The 12,820-nt window shown below is 43.6% G+C and overlaps 1 pseudogene; it reads left to right on the top strand.

The window, feature by feature from the left end:
• The first annotated feature begins 5,434 nt into the window (after window positions 1-5,434).
• LOC101572060 overlaps window positions 5,435-12,820 on the top strand; it is a 15,261-nt pseudogene continuing 7,875 nt past the window's right edge.

The raw sequence follows: 12,820 nt of genomic DNA, 5'->3' as shown, positions 1-12,820 counted from the left end.
GATTCAGGTGTACACCACCATGACTGGAGAGTATTTGTCTTTTAATCACTGCTGCTGGTGTGTGCAGACAGAAGTCTCTACTAGTTTAATCTTACATGAAATTCATTGAACTTTGAATTTGGGAAGCTTTAGGCCATTATTTCTTCAAATATTCTCCTTCTCCTCCTCCTCTGTTCCCCTTTTCCTTGGGCATATACTAATATGTGTTGATTGTATTTCACAAGCTCCTTTCCATTCCCTTCATTCTCTCTGCTTTCAGTTTCCCTGGAGAATCTCTACTGACCTTTGTCCAAGTGTGGTGACCCTTGCTATGGTCTGCACTGAAGATTGTTACAGTCTCCAGTGAGTTTTCCTTTCAAAAATTAACCTTAAATCCCCACAGCATTTATTTGGGTGGAGAACTTTAATAAGTAAATGTTTTGGTGGAGACTTGGGACACAGCTTCCTTTAAGTGTATTATTGCTAGCTGTTTCTGAGACTATTCAAGGAGATTATCCACACGAAACTTCAACTCACTATTAAAACAGGCTTTAGTCAATTATTCAACCATGTCAGGGAGATTTAAAAGCTGCATGTCATAGTCTTATGATAGGGCCAGTGAGGTAGCTTGGTGGACTAAGTGCCTGTTTAGACCAGTGCAGGGACCGGGATTCGATTCCTGGTACCACATGCTGTCTGCCACTTCCCCCGCATGCGCAAGTTCAGGCGTGGTGGCATAGGCCTGTGATCCCAGAGCTGGGAGGATCACTACAAGCCTGAGCTGTGCAGTGAGACCCTGTTAAAAAAAAAAGTACAATCTCTCCCCATATTTATATTTATTCTTCATTCCTATCTTCCTCCTGCTTTGTGGTACTTACTCTCTTCTGATTTATCACCTGGAAAGTTTGTTCTTTGTGGTGGCACATCCCCACCCCCAATGTAGCTATTTTTTTTTTCCGGTACTGGGGATTGAACTCAGGATGCTGTGTTTGCCAGGCAGGCACTTATTCTCCTGAGCTATCTCCCTGGCCCCAAAAGTTTGTTCTCATGGTCACCTTGATTTTTATATTACTAGATCTCCTCTCAGTGTTTATCCCCAGAAATTCAGTACTTCTCATGCTTCCATTTTAATCTTCTCCCAGTCTGAACCATCCCTGAATCTTTACAGGGTGGAATGAGCCAACTCTCATGCACCTGCCCTCATCCTCATCCCTCAGATAGGCCTCTATTATACCATGGTACATTTCACTGGACCGTTACTCATCTGTTCTCTCTCTCTCTCTCTCTCTCTCTCTCTCTCTCTCTCTCTCTCTCTCTCTGGCTTCATAATTTTATTTATTTACTTACCCATTCATTCATTTTTGAGACAGGGTCTCACTGTGCAGCTCAGGCTGGCCTTGAGTTCACTATGTAGCCCAGGTTGGCCTTGAATTCACCGGGGTATCAGAAATTTTTTATTTCTCTCCTGAAGAATGACCTGTGAATGATGCAGCATGTGTTCCACATCCTGAAGTGGTGCTCTTTCAGACAGCAAGAGCTGGTTTCCTCAGTCAGCTAAGGGATTGACTCAGGACATGCTCCATCCAATGTGTCCTCCACAAGAGGATGACCAAACTGTATGGTAAGCAGAGCTGACATTATTGCAGGGCGGTGTGGATAAGGCTTCCCAACTGATCCCATTTGATTGCTGTATGCAATTCATGGCATTCAAATCTGCTCCAAACTGTTCTCTTCCATACATCATTCTCCTCCTATCATTTTCTGGATGGCAATAAAGTCTCTCCATGTGTTCCTGAGCATCACTGGATATACTCTGCCACCTTGCAGTGCTTGTCCTCTTGCTTTGCCAATGGTGTGGCAAGACCTTGTGCTACTTCAAATAGACCCTGCCACAGACCCAAGTGCCTCAGTACCTCAGAGAAACTGCTTACACTTCAATGTCACTATCTTGCTGAATGTGTTTCTACCATTAATTTATTAATTATTTTGATAAATTAGCTCAAAGCTCAAACAAGAGCTTACACTTCAATGTCACTATCTTGCTGAATGTGTTTCTACCACTAATTTATTAATTATTTTGATAAATTAGCTCAAAGCTCAAACAAGAGCTCAAGTGAAGATTCCTCACTTTTATTCTGGAAGAATTCAGTGCTTAACCTACCACTGGTATCCATAATGTACTGCAGTATAAAACTATCATCTTGAAAAAGCCCTGGTACATACCCAGGATTTGGTCATACACTTAGTACCAGTATGGAAGAGAAGAACATTCTGGAAGGCCCAGCTATCTGGGGGCACCAGCCTCTGATGGTTCTGGTGCAAAACGATGATCCTAGATAACTTCTTATCCTGGAGCATGAGAAAGGTGATAGGCTGGTCGCTATTTGCCATGTGACATTTGTCTCATTAGGATACTGTATGGACACTCACTTTCCTCAAGATGGACAACTGGGTTGATTTCCTGTGGAATCATGTAGGCTGTTTTCAACTGCAATCTGATCTCTAGATGTAAAAACCTTAAGTGAACCAGATACTGCAGAAGTGTGAAAAATGAACTCAGAGACCTCCAGATTCCAGATCCCAATCTCTTCTGATCCTACTATTCCTTAAAAAGAAAATAAAAAGCAAAATGAGGCTTCAACAGGTTGACTTTGGAAAGCCTCTTTTGGCATGAAGAGCCATCAGGACAGGAGGGCTGCCCTGAACAACCTGGCTCAGGGTCTGTGGTTCCCCTTTGTATTTTCTTGTGGTAGGTTAGCTTCAGAAGCTCCTCAGAGTCTACAGCTCTCAGCTGGAGGCTGAGAGACTAGAGGACAGGAGTCACATCCCAGAGATCAGGCATCTAGGGAGACATCGAGCGTGAAGCACAGCAGAAGGCAGAAGTCCTCTATGGCCAGCTCACAGCTAAAATGTGCTTTTTTATTTTAAAATGAAATAAATAAATACAAAACAATAGCAACAAAGACAAAAACAAAACAACATAGGAAAAATAAAACAATATAATATTTCAAAACTATTAATAATGGTTGTTTTAATAATGGTTGCTATATTACATATTGTTACCTGAGATACTATTGCTTAGCTAACCAGATACAAGAATTGAAGACTGATCAAACAATTAAGCATTAACTATTTCTTTCAATAAAACAATAGAAATTAGTAGTGCAATACTCTTAGCATATGTTTATTTTCCCCCCATAATTTTATTGATAAACAAATAGCAATGAGACAGTTTCAAATCAAGTTGGTAGGACAGTTTCAATAATTAATACATTGCATACATTCTTCCTAGTGATTAATTGCTGTACAAGATGCGGACATGATATCCTATTTACAAACACCATTAGAACAAATCACTCTATTCATTAAGAGAATGTAACTACATATCTATCCTAACCCCTTTGAATACACAGATACAAAATGGACATTCATCTGTATACCCTTTTTTTTTTTGTTAAGTTCCGTTATTTGAATATTATAGGTATGTAAACTGAGCAAAATATTCTAAAAGAGTCCAGTAGCCCATAATAGTATTGGGTCTTCGGCTTGACTGGCCATGTCAGAAATTGTTGACCTGAGTCCCCTATAGCTCAACATAACAGCATGGCTTTACTTTTTTTTTTTTTTTTTTTTTTGCGGAACTGGGGATTGAACACAGATCCTTGCATTTGCCAGTCAAGCGCTTATCCTACTGAGCCATCTCCCCGGCCCCTGAGCCATCTCCCTGGCCCCGGCTTTACTTCTTATATATCATTTTTATACTTTTCTGCTGGATGGTTAAGACCAAGGTAAAGCAGGACCTATGTATGCAACAAGAGTTGTAGCTTTTGGGTCTGATAAGGTCAGTGAAATTCGCTCAGGATTTATCCTGAGATCCTGTACCTCAATTGTAGAACCTTTGTCAGTGTCAGCCATGTGGATGAGTCATGGCCATTGCTTGGCCAATGTGCTCTTTGTGAAAGCCTGAGAGAATGTTTTCTCTCCATGTGACTCTCCTTAGGCATACTCTACATCATCGATCACTTTCCTCTTTGGCCCCATAATCTCCTTGATCAGAAAATTTGGGACACTACTGATTTATATGATGTTACAGTACAAGTTCTCATATGTCTTGAGTCTTAATTGACCTTAGAAGGCGAGGGCCAAAATGTTGGCTTTCCTTGCAATCCTCCTTTTTCTCTAATTTTGGTCTGAAACTTAGGTCGTTAACCATCCAGAAGACAAGATTATTGTTATTATCATACAATTTAGGCTGTTAAGCTTAACCTCACTATCTGTCTGCATATCAAACATCTTAGGCATAATATGGAACTGGTATTTTTCCTCAAGTATTGATATGTTGAACTTTAAGTCCCTACAGAATATGGTAAAAAAACATTTAAAAATTAGAATATATTTTAAAAATAGGCATAAAGAATTATATACTTAGTATATGTTTATATATATTACCCTGCCTTCTTTTCTCCTTTCCCCCATCCCAGTGGTTCTTTCCTGTTCAAAAAAGACAAAGATAACCATGAAGCCGAGTTTCTAAAGAGGTTATTAGGACAGTTAAAATAGTTGATACATCTCTTGTCATTGTCCTCTTCCTAATAGTGAAGAGACTGGTTCTTGCCCATGCTGAGTCTTTCAAGACAAAGGGAGCTCACAGCCTCCTCTTCTACTTACCCATGAGTCTGTGGCCCTGACTCCCTTAGTAGTTTCCTTTTCTCCCTCTGAGGTAACTGCCTCAGTTCCCAGAAGTGGCAGCCTTGGAAGGAATTCACATCAGATAGTTGAATGTATTCTTAAAAGCTGCAGGTTCCAGTCCTGTGGGCAGAGGGTGGAGCATGGAGTGGCATCTGTGAGAGTTGGTGGGAGTGCAGAGAGCGTTTAATGACAGCAGGGCCCTGGTGTCTTCCTCAGGAAGTGCCAGAGAAGCTGTTCCCAGCTCTCACAGTTAGGATTATGGTGGAGTACAGATTGACTAAACAGAATCCTCCACACACCACCCTAAGACCCACAAAATAAAAAGTGATAATGCCAGTGCTAATTGTTCTTTAGAATAGGAAGGAGTTTCCCACTGCCTCACTGATTTGTTCATGCTTCAACATGCAATGTCACACCCAGATGGAATGTTCTTGATTGGAGCAGCCTATCACCACCTGGCACAAGGGGATATTGGACATCTGATATATGTCTAGCAAGATTTTGACTAGATTCTAAAAAAAATTGGATTTTCTATTTTAGTGAATAGATATGTTGAATTTAAATGTCCACACAGTATCATTTCTTTCATATTGAGAACACAGCTAGTGACTTCTGCATTTTCTAAATTAAAAAGCCGTTCTGTTTATAGAGATAAGGCTGCAGCACAGACTGAGGGCAGTGGCATCCAGCTTCTGTGACACGGGCTCAGGTCAGCTGTTTCCAACACTGTGAAAATTCTGTCTCATTTGTCCTCACCTCAAGGACCATGTTGGACCTCTCTAGAAGAGCCATGGCTTCAGCCACTCTCCTGAAGAAGATTCAGGGGATCACCACCTGCATGCTGTGCTCAAACTTGTTGGCTCATCCCGTGAGCCTTGACTGTCGCCACAGGTACTACCTCTTGTGTATGTGCTTATTCTGTTTGAAGGAACCATTGCCACAGAAGTTCCTGTGTTCACAATGTAAGGGCATAAGTCCATTTCATGCAAGGAGCTGGACACACAGTGAGCCTCTTAGAGAATTCTTGAAGAGTAAAAAGAGATGGAGGAGTTGGAGCAAAATATAGAATGTGAAGCCCCCAGGGAGCTACTCCAGCTCTACTGTGAAGACGACAGCAAGCTTATCTGCTGGCGCTGTGAGCAGGCACTGCAGCACCAAGGGCACAGCACAGTGCTGGTGGCGGATGTGTACTTGGCCTGCAAGGTGAGTGTGGTCAAGCCCTGAGCAGGGACCTGTCCTGTGCTGTTCCCCAGTTCTGGGAGTTTTGATTCTGAAATTAAGATTAGGACCATGAAACAAGGTTTAATGGCATGGTGTTCTTCTGAAAGATGACTTGTGTGGGATCTTTGTTGAGTGCACTTCAAACTATCACTGTTAGTTAATTTATCCCATTCTGTCCCCATCTTGAGTGTCACCATGGACTTTTTCCTGCTCTGGATCATGTTCAAGCAAACACCAGCATCGTGTCTAGTTCTCTGTATATAATCTGAGACACCACAGTGTGCAAGACTCTGCAGAAGGAGCAGCATAAGAAGTGGAAGAGGCCACATCACCTGTGAGGATCCTAGTGTCCAGCAGAGACACAGCCACAAGGTTACTGCTTGGAGTCCAGGGCTTGGGTGATGATAGAGGCAGGAGCGGAGGGAGTGGGCCATCCCAGCGGTGAAGGCTGAAGGACAGAAATCTTAATCAGCATATTATTTCCAGGTAAGTGGGGCTGACACATGGCAACGCAGAGCCATGAGAGCCGGGACACATGCAGAAAACAAGACAGGCATGGAACAGCCAAAGATCCAGGGCCCAAGAACTGAGAGTCAGCTCTGAGGGTAGATCCTAGAGTGCAGAGTTCTGTGCCTCTAGAAATTTTCATTTGGGAATTGAAGGTTACTGACATAGAAATCATCATCATGTCACTGGAAAAAAAAAATGGGGAATCTCAAGGAGTAAAATGTAGATCATCAGAAAGGGAGTGAGAGGCAAACGAAATTCCAGAAGAATAGTCACAGATGTGGAAATAACAGTTGTAGGGAGTGGGATTCGGCTTCTCAGTAGCTCTGATGTGTCCCCTGAGGACTTGGACAGCTCAGACCTAGGTAGAGGTGAAGTAAGGGGACAACTGAATCCTGCTGCCCAGTACTTGGCCCTGCTACACATCAGAACCATGTGAGCATCCTAGGCTCCTGGTTCATCCTCCATGACAAAGCTGGGCTCCTGTGGAGGTTCTGTGACATTCCTAAGGGCACATCAGCCTTGACTGTTGTTCAGTCATGTAGCCCTCCCTTAGACTCCATGGAGCTGTAAGTGTAACAGGGATGGTCCCATTTGAATTTCTCTCCCACCAGCAACAGGGACAGGAGCAGCACAGGGTCATAGCTGTCAGCCTCCCAGGCAGGCCCATGAGGTTGAAATCTTGCTTTCTGACCCTGGCTAAGTTATTTAACATCATCATGCCTTGGTTTCCTCATGTACAAGTGGTCAAAGGAGAAATTTCTCCTTTCCTAACGGATATAAGTAAATTACTTTAGGTAGAGCTTAGAATGGCAAATGGCATATTGACAAAAACACAGTCTTGCTGAATCAGGCAGAGGGAGTACTTTCCTGAGAGTGTGAGGAATCCATAAATGCTCCTGCTGGATGTAGAGAACATAGGAGGCAGCAGTTTTATTTCTGAAGATGATGAGCATTTGGTGTCAGCTTCAAACTGAATTTAAAAAAAATGTGAACTATTTCTCAAAACCTGTCTAAAACATTAACATAAGTGCTAAAATATTTTTAACTTGTGTTTATGATTTTGTTCTTTTTTTATGACTTTGGAATCCTTTAGCTGACAGTCCAGGTCCACAGCACGTTCCATTCCAGCATGTATCAGAAGTATCCCAAATGTACTGTCTAAACCTGCAGCTGGCATCCTCCTTCTGTTCTGCCATGTTCCATGTGTACCAAACGGGCCTGATTTGATTATGATTCCTTCAGTACATTATTCTCTAAGATCTTATTTCTAAGGTGACCATATTGGTGTCTAACTTTTCCATGTTGACACTTTGTGGGTGGAAATGGTAGACATGATTGGACATGGTTTTAGTCCTGGCCTGTTAGGTGCCCTGCTTCTAGCTGTACACCTTCTGACCAACTTGCAGTCCTCCCATAACTTGCTTTACACTGCACAAACCAGGATAAAAATCCAATCACTGTTCCAGGTACTAAGCAGATCACAGTCACCGTAGATAGAGTTCCCATTGTTCTCCAACAAAGTGTAAGCACTCAAGAAGGGGAAGAACCATTGTATATGAACACTTCCTGGAGTGCTGTGCTTACTCTTAGGTGTCTAATGATTAATCAAATCCAATAGATTTTCTACATGTAAATTTTCCTCAGCAGAAACTCCAGAATAATTTGGCAAAGTGGAGTGATCTCTACAAAGAATGTGTGAATCAGAAAATACCCATTCTTACTCAGGTAAGAATCTGAGATTATGAGTCTATTTTCCAATCTAAAGCATAGGCACACAGAGTAACTAGAATAAAGCACAAACATGAACTTAAAAAGTTGTTTTTGTACTTTTTTATGTCCATGAGATTCCACCATTAAACTTTTAACCTTCTAACTCATATTAACTAGGATTCCTGATAACTTATTCAGGAGAAGTAGCATTGTGGTGTCTATTTGCCTGAAAACAGCTTTGTTGGATTTGGCCTGTCACCTGGTGCATAGACATTGAACTAATCCCCTTATTACATTCACCAAGGGTAAGATCTGGATTTCAGCCCTACAGGTGTAGAAACTGCCCCTTAAAGCACTGAGGAACAGCTTTCCCAGGGCAGCCCATGGGGGAGGCACTGTGAGGCTCAGGAGCACAGCAGCTGCTAGGACAGTGTGTGCCCTGCACCAGGAGGCTGAGGGCTTCTGCTCTCCACAGTATGGGAGACGCATTGCTGTACGGAAGCATTTCAAGAATGCTTTAACTGGCAGCCCAGGTCCGCAGGCTGTTGGCCTCTTCTGGGGTCCTTTGTGCCTGCTGCCTCTGCTGTGTGTGAATGATGAATCAGAGTTTCGAGGGAACAGTCTGGGATTAGCCATTGCTGGAACCCTGCACAGGGGTGACACTGAGCGTAACTAACACTTGGGGAAGCCTTTCCATACAAAAGTCTCACAGGCACCAGTCTCAGGCAAAGCTGCCAGTTCTTTCTAACTTGGTTGGATCCCATTACAACATCAGAGTCATTGAAGTGCTACAGATTTTACCGTGAATTCCTGAATATTGCAGTTCTCCAGCTACTGAAATAAAAGTTAAGTCTCATAAGATGCATTATTTATTTCTGTCATCTTATACATAGGATGAATAAAGTGACCCCAACACAGGGCCAGCACAACAGGCCTGGGGATCAAACTTCTGGCCCCTGAACCTGCTTGCAGGTGCTTAATCTGCTGAGCTATTTGGAAGGCCCTATGTGTCACATCTTAGAGGTGGAGGACCCCAACAGGTGTGTTCACACTTCTGAGTCAGCAGTGACACATCCGTGCCTCCCTGTGGTCTCACACTGTCTAGAATCAGCGTGGCTCCTGCCAGCCTGGGTGCTAGGAGAGAGGAAAGGAGTTCGAGTCAATCTCTCCAGGGGCTGAGTGCCAGCAGGAAACTCAGGACATGACTCCAGCTTGAGTGTCTTATGTGAATGTTACAGCACAGCAACAGAACATGCTTTATTTGCTCTGTGTGACAAAATAGGCATGATACATGCTTGGTCACTTTAGTATTTTAAGTGTGCAGTTCAGGGACTAAATTGCTTTCCCTTTGCAGACTCATCACACTACTCATCTCCACAATTTTTTTTTTCAAAATGTAAATCTGTGCCCATTACACCTGAACTGTCATTCTCCTCTCCTAATCACCTGGTAGCTACTATTTTCTGACCCTACAAATGAAACTATTTAGGCGCTTCATAGACGTGAGATCTACACTATTTGTCCCCTTGTTTCAGGCTCATTTGCCTCAGCAGAAAGTTCTCAGGGTTTATCCCTGAAGGATGGGAAAGGTTTCTTTTCTTTTTAGGTCAGAAAGACTCCATTCTATCTACAGCTCACAACTCCTTCATCCATTCAGTCAGCAGGGACTCCCCATTTGTTTTCACTTATGAACTTACTTACCTCATTCTAGAATGAGATAGCTATTTGGAAACGAAAGGTGAAGTTGGGCTTTGAGAATCCTAGCACTTTTCTACGTGAGGATGAGGAGATGTATCTATGGAGATTGGAGAAGGAAGAAGAGCAGATGCTGAGGAGACAAGGAAAATGAGGCTGACCTGCAGAAGAGCAATCAGCTTGTGTCATATATATATATATATATATATATATATATATATATATATATATGAAGGGTCTATAGGGTGTTCAGGGTCTCACTACTAGATCAGACTTTATTGATCCACCTGCTTACAGCCTCCCAAAAGCTGTGATTACAGATGCGTACCACCACACCCAGTCTCAGCACACCCTAGAGGCAGGGCCAGCACAATAGGCCTGGGGATCAAACCTCTGGCCCCTGAACCTGCTTGCAGGTGCTTAATCTGCTGAGCTATTTAGAAGGCCCTAAGTGTCACATCTTAGAGGTGGAGGCAAAGTGTCAGAGTTCAGCCTAGAAACTGATGCAGGTGAGGCCGGGGCCTTGGGGAAGGACAGGAGGACTCTGAGGAGTGTGGGGAGGAGGCAGCAGGAGAATGGCGCAGCCTGCTTCCTTCCCACATGGGCATCTGTTTTGGGATTTAGGTAGTACCTCCCCAAGTCTATCCCTGAGCACCATCAGGGTGGCCCCTCTGGTCTATCGGGTCCCTTGTATGAATTAGAAAAACACACTTCTCCACAAAATGAGGCTCCAATCTCAATTATTTGGGAGGCAAGGACTGGAGCAGCACAAATAGGAGGCTGAGTTCAGGAGTCTGAATTTAAAGATTAAAATGTTCCCAGGATGTTGGAAAGTAGTAGAACACATTCCTAGTATGAGCAAAGTCCTGAGCTGAAACCACAGCACAAAAGAAAAATGGATTGGCTGGGCAGATGAACACAGAGTGGCCAAATAGACCCATGCAAGAGCTTTGGTCATTACCTCCCCGATGAATCAGTTGCAGGTCCTGACTCTGGGTGAGTGCCAGTCTGGTAAAATATTCATCCAGGTATGCCAGGGACAGGGGCACAGCCAAAGGAGTAGCAATCGCTTGCAACTACAGCGATTCTAGGGGTTTTTTTTGGGGGGGGGGGTTGTATTTTAGTAAGGGTCTACAGGATTTACAGGGTCTCACTATGTAGATCGGACTTGTAGTGATCTGCCTGTGTTCAGTTTCCCAAGAGTTGGAATTACAGGTGTGTGCTACCATGCCCAGTCTAAATTGCCCTCTCAGGGTGCCCCAAGGGCATGACATGCCAGGGATCAAACCCTGGCTGCTTTAATCCGCTGAGCAGGCACTCTAATCTGCTGAGCTATTTGGCCAGCCCTACTCTAGGACTAAGGATGCAACTCATGAGGATAAAAACAGCAGCTGTTAATTTTGACTAGTTAGTGGCACACCTCCTCAGCCACCCTGTGATAACGGAGGCCACCAGAATGGTGGTCCAGTCTCAGGAGCTGCATGTCCATTCCCTGTTAATTTCCTTGGTGGTAAGTGATCTCTAACACAGCCTCACTCTACAGGACATCAGGTCCCTGAGGTCCAGTCCTGCCAAAGGGATGCTGAGCAAATGTCCAGCCCATGGTGAAGCAGCCACAGGCAGATGCCACTTTGGCCACTGTTCTTCCTTCACAGGGCTCCTAAGGGTGATCACAGCCCCTTGATGCACGGGAGGAGGCTGGACGGAATCCTTGCTCCCGACTGCTGCACTGACTCAGGCTGGGCCCCTCTTTCCCTGTTGGGGAGCTGTGTTCATAGGCAGTGTTTGCCTTCCACAGCCCATGGAGTCCTGATGCTAACGTGTTGGTCTTTTGCTCCTTACAGGATGTGGAAGACACCTTGAGCAGGTTAGTCTCGTGTGGGTAGGGGAAGGGAGACTCCAGCTGGGCAGAGCTGAATGGAGAGGATCATAGAGGAGGCTGTGCCTCTGCTTCTTCTAGGACTTGGGCTGTTAAGCTGGAAGCTCCTGAGGTGCTTTCCTAGGAGGTTCAGACTGTGTGATGTTGCTGAGCTTTACTTGGATGTGAAGGTGATGCTAAGATACCATCAAGGTACGAGAGAGAGCTCAGGGCTCCCTCAGTGCTGTGATAGCAGGAGCCACAGGCAGTTGGCACAGTTACCACCACCCTGGGCCCCTGCACCATGGGCCTTGTGGGTACTTGTAGCACAGCTGACTCACTCTGCCCATCCCATGTGCTCAGAGGATGAACGTACACTGCATCCTGCTCTCCTGTAGGACTTTCCATGTCCTGCTGTCTGCCCTAGTGATTCTGTTATTCAAGGCCTCTCCCAACTCTCAGATTCTATATCTGAGAAATTAGTCTGTTCTCTATTTCCCTTCCAAGGAGTTGTGCTGCAAATGTCCTCCATTTTTTCACCTGCACTGCTAGCATTTGTCTGGCAGGTGAAGAGCCCCGGATGTGATGGTAGATGTGGCTCTGAGGCTCCTTGTGAACACTTCACATTCTGACAAAAGTGCAAGAAAGGTGGGAAGCATGGTGGGCCACTTTGAATTTTATTGACCTGACTCAATAAACAGAGGTGAATACTAGAAACGTAACAAATACTAGTATTTGTTAATCTGAAGCCCACTCTTACTATTCCTTTTTCTGTTATTTCTTGCTGCCTATATCTCCAGTAATTCTTATATAAAACAACAAACTTCAACAGTTGTGATAATGAAAGTGGAGTTCCTTTTGAGTCTGACTAGGAAGTGTGACTTGATTTAAAATGATTTTGAGGCTGCATGAATTATCTGTTGTCCCTTACAAATATATAAAATTATCTGAAGCAATTTACATATATTATCTAGCAGTCTTTTTGTTTTTGTTTTTGTTTTTTAAACAATTTTATTCTTTTAAAAGTACAGAAAAAATACAAAAGTTAAATTACAATGGATTCTGCTGAAAATCAGATTATTAGTAAGTACTTTAGGGACCTGTACTCAAATAAAATGGAAAAAAACAGATTCTTACATAAATATCAACTATCAAAGT

This window comes from Octodon degus, unplaced genomic scaffold, assembly GCF_000260255.1.
Source record: "Octodon degus isolate 3935 unplaced genomic scaffold, OctDeg1.0 scaffold00119, whole genome shotgun sequence".
Classification (NCBI taxonomy): domain Eukaryota; kingdom Metazoa; phylum Chordata; class Mammalia; order Rodentia; family Octodontidae; genus Octodon; species Octodon degus.
Note: the sequence above shows the minus strand (reverse complement) of the source record. Positions and strands in the feature narration are given on the sequence as shown.